At 35.3% G+C, this 4,719-nt stretch overlaps 1 non-coding gene across 1 annotated transcript; it reads right to left on the bottom strand.

Moving 5' to 3' along the window:
- Window positions 1-3,879: 3,879 nt before the first annotated feature.
- Window positions 3,880-4,007, bottom strand: LOC135270468 (small nucleolar RNA SNORA25). The gene has a single exon (XR_010338642.1). It is a non-coding gene; the product is annotated as a small nucleolar RNA SNORA25 (small nucleolar RNA).
- Between the last annotated feature and the right edge of the window lie 712 nt (window positions 4,008-4,719).

The raw sequence follows: 4,719 nt of genomic DNA, 5'->3' as shown, positions 1-4,719 counted from the left end.
ACAAGCTCTCAATTTCTAAAAAATAGTAAATATTCATGTTAGCAAACTTGGACAATGCCCACTTGTACCAAAACTATGAGCAGAAACATTTATTATCTTCAGCTGAAAGTCTGTGCTAATAATTTTCAGTTTACTTGTACATTTTAATTGGGGATATTTTCAAATATACACAAAAGTGGAGAGGATGGTTTAGTGAACCGTAATGTACCCATTACTAAGCTTCAAAAGTCATTAAAATTTTGCCAATTTTATTTCATGATAGAGCTTCCCCCATCAAGTACAGATAACAACCTTTTTCCCTTTTAAATTTTGGATTATCAAAATCAAATTCCAGACATTATATAATTTCAATCGCAAATATCTTAGTAGAGAGATAAGGATACTTTATAACATCCCATTACTACAACTAACAAAATAAACAAAAAATCCTTTAGTATCATGTAATGTGACCCAAAATCGAGTTCCTCTGACTGACCTAAAATATCAATTTTTATACTTTGTTCAAATCAGGATTCAAAAAAGGACCAAACATCATACTTAGTTGTTATTTTTGTTAAATTTCTTTTAATCTGTAATTCATCCTTCTTTCCTTTTTTTCTCACCATTTAATTTTTGAAAGGACTGGTCTTTTGTCTTACTGATTTTCTTACATTCTGATTTGTCTATTAGCTCCCTGGTGGCATCGTTCAGCTTATTCTTCTATCCTCCTGTATTATTTGTAAAGTTAAGTCTATAAGTTTGATTAGATTTAGGTTCCCTTCCTCCCTCCCTCCTTCCTTCCTTCCATCCTTTCTTCCTTCCTTCCGTTTCTTTCCTTCTCCTTCCTTCATTCCTTTTCTTCCTTCCTTTCCTCCTTCTCTCCTTCTTTCTTTCTTCAAGAATATTCTGTTTTTCTTTCTTCAGGAATATTCACGGGTAGTGCCATGTACATCCTATTGTATCACAATACAAGGCACATAATGTCTGATTGTCCCACCTTTAGTGGTACTAAAGCTAATCCAGGGGGTCCAGGTGTTGCCACACTGATACATCCATTAGAAAGTTCCCCATCAACTTTTCACCTCATGGCTTTCATATTCTTTCATGAGCTTTGCATGGAACCATTTTTTAAAATAATGGTTGAGTTTCGATTATAATATTATATTTCATCAACCATTATTTTGAATCTCAAACTATCTTAGTAAACTTTTCTAATAGAAATATCCTACCTAGTACTATATTGATTTTTAATTTAAATGTTTTATAATTATGAAATGTTTTCATTACAGACAATTTGGCATATGTAAAGTATAAATTTGAAATAAAGTCACACCCAATTTTTGCATCAAAAGATAATCATTTCTATGGTTTCATTGTATTCGTTTTGATCTTTCTTTCAGACAGCATATTGGAACAAAACTGGAACCACAGTATATTCTGTTTTGTTCATTCCTTTTTGCTCTTAGTAATCTATTTTGGACATCTTTTCATATTAAAACATGCCAGATTGACATCATCAATTTTAATAGAATATTTTAATTTTCTTGAAAATTAAATTAAATTTTCAAATGAAAATTTTAATTCGTTTTTATTCCTAAAAATGAAACCTTGGAATGAAAGACGCTAAAACTATTTAAGCTTTCAATATTTATTTTCAAGACTCAAACTAGAGAGTTTTCTATCTAAAATGTGTTATGAGTACTAATTTTTCTACATCTTTGGTAACACTGAATATTATAATTTTTACAGTTTTTGCTAATTTGATACAGAAAAATGTTTTCTGCCCAGTTACATGTTTTTGATTAATTGCTAGAGATTAAAGTTGTTCATTTTTGTTATTTATTTGTATTATTCCGCTATGCATTTTCTATTTATTTATTCTGTCAATTCTTCTATCAACATGCTTTGCTAATTCCTACTATATATATATGCTTATACTTTTCTTAATAAATTATAATGATGTCACATTAATCATTTATCTGTCATATTTCAAATATATTTTGCCAGTTTGTCATTTTAAAAATTTTGTTTATGACTTTTTAATGTTCAGCAGTTTTAAATGTTTATGTTGTCTAATAAAAATGGTATCTATTTTTTTCTTTGTGATTTCTTCCATGGCATTAACATTTAGGAAGTCCTTCCCCATCTCAAGATCAGTGTAAATATTTGCCCATAATTCCTTCAACAGTTTTGGGGTTTTGTTTTTATATTTTACTTTTAATTCCTTAATCTATGTTTAATTTTTTGGTTATCATTTAATGTGAAGAACTGATTGGATTCCACCACCATCCTCCATCCCCCACATATTCTCATTTTCCCCACCTCCATTGTTTGAATAATCTACTCCATCTGCTATGCTTTTTCTCTCTCTCTCCCTCCCTCTCCCCCTCCTCCCTCCCTCCCTCCCTCCCTTCCTTCCTCCTTCCTTCTTTCCTTCCTTTTCTTTCTTGATGCAGACTCTCTGTTGCCCAGGATGGAGTGCAACGGCGTGACCTCTGTTCACTGCCACCTCTGCCTCCTGGACTGAAGTGATTCTGCTGCTTCAGACTCTACGGTAGCTGGAATTACAGGTGCCCACCACCACACCTGGCTAACTTTTCCTAGGCTTAATAATTGCTTCGGCCGGGCGCGGTGGCTCACGCCTGTAATCCCAGCACTTTGGGAGGCCGAGGCAGGTGGATCACGAGGTCAAGAGATCGAGACCATCCTGGTCAACATGGTGAAACCCCGTCTCTACTAAAAATACAAAAAATTAGCTGGGCATGGTGGCGCGTGCCTGTAATCCCAGCTACTCAGGAGGCTGAGGCAGGAGAATTGCCTGAACCCAGGAGGCGGAGGTTGCGGTGAGCCGAGATCGCCTCATTGCACTCCAGCCTGGGTAACAAGAGTGAAACTCCGTCTCAAAATAAATAAATAAATAAATAAATAAATAATAATAATAATAATAATTGCTTCATTTTTTTCTTTGCTTGTTTTTCTTCCCCAACTACTTCATACTAATTCTTCTTCAAACTCTCCGGTAGAGCTTATCAATGTAACCAGGTGTATAGAATAATCTATAAATTCATTTCCCCCCCGGGAGCATCCTCCTAGATCCCTTCTTTCTCCATGATCTGTTACACTACTGTCATTTTGTGAGTCTGCTTGATGATCTTCCTGGAAATTCTGTTGCTTTTTAACCTGTTTTTGCTCCTTTTATCTGGATCTCATGTCTTACTCTTATTTAGCTTAAATACTCATTTTGAAGGAGTACATTTTCCAGTAGCCTTCTGAGGAAGTAGGCATGAACGATGAAATAAAAATATGCTTCTTGGCCGGGTCCAGTGGCTCATGGATGTTATCCCAGCACTTTGGGAGGCTAAAAATTAGCTGGGCATGGTGGCAGATGCCTGTAGTCCCAGCTACTTGGGAGGCTGAGACACGAGACTCCCTTGAACCTGGGAGGCAGAGGTTGCAGTGACCTGAGATTGCACCACTGCTCTCCAGCCTGGGTGACAGAGTGAGACTCTGTCTCAAACAAACAAACAAAAAACACTTGTAACTCTTCATAATTGATGATTATAATTTGTTGTAAAATTCTAGGTTGGACGTCATTTTGATTTGAATCATTATGATTGAGTGTTCTGATGTTCTTCCAATTCTTGGTCCTTTATAGCCTTTCTGCTTTTTTACTATGAGTTTTTAGAAGCTTCTGTTTATTCCTGAAATTCTCATATTTCACAAAATTTTCATCCCCCTCAAAGGTTTCTTCATGTCACTAGGTAATTCATTTTTCCTTCTCCCCAGACCCTGTACTTACAGATTTGGGACAAACTAAATTTAAATTTTTTTAAACTTTGAGACTTGTATTTACTTTCCCATGTCACCAATCATGGATTACTATGATTATGAGTGGCTAAGTCCTATATCCCTTCAGGAAAACATAGCACTATTGAGTGGCTGTGGCATCCTATGAAGAATGTCAATCTCTGGTCATAGTCTTAAGAGTTTCTGGCTTTAAGCCCTGCAAGCTCTCTTTGAAATGACCTACTGAATACTTTTCTTTAAATAATAAAGCTTCAGCTATTAAATAATCAGATTTTTTTTAGTGCCACATCTTCAATTACCTTTGTAATCTTTCATACAGTAATTACCGTTAAAGTTTTTAATTTCTTCTTGGGTTAATTTTGCTCATTTTGTTACTAAGTCATTCATTTCTTCTAGGTTATCAAATTGCTGTCATGGAGTTTTACATGGTGTACTCATAATTATTTTCATCTCTTTTGTATTTGTTTTATTCGTAGCTCTGCTCTTCTCTTTCTTAATCTTGCATGTTTCTATCTCTTTTCTCTATTCAGGCAAATCACAGTTTACGTATTTTATTGCTGTTTTCCTAGCATCAATATTTGGCTTTTTTTTTCTATTTTGGTGTTTTCCATTCTATAATTTTATCTTTTGTGTTTGCTAATTCCTACTATACTACTTACTTTATTTGGTTTATTTTTCTGTTACTGATTCTTTGTGTGTGTGTGTGTGTGTGTGATAGAGTCTCACTGTGTCATCCAGGCGGGAGTGCAGTGGCACGATCTTGGTTCACTGCAACCTCCGGCTCCCAGGTTCAAAAGACTCTACTGCCTCAGCCTCCTGAGTAGTTGGGACTACGGGTACCCACCAATACGGCTAGCTAATGTTTTTTGTATTTTTAGTAGAGACAGGGTTTTGCAATGTTGGCCAGGTTGGTCTTGAACTCCTGACTTCAGG

This window comes from Aotus nancymaae, unplaced genomic scaffold (assembly GCF_030222135.1).
Source record: "Aotus nancymaae isolate 86718 unplaced genomic scaffold, 86718_ANA_hifiasm-v0.15.2.pri h1tg000062l, whole genome shotgun sequence".
Taxonomy (NCBI): domain Eukaryota; kingdom Metazoa; phylum Chordata; class Mammalia; order Primates; family Aotidae; genus Aotus; species Aotus nancymaae.
This window is presented reverse-complemented; position numbering and strand designations above follow the sequence as displayed.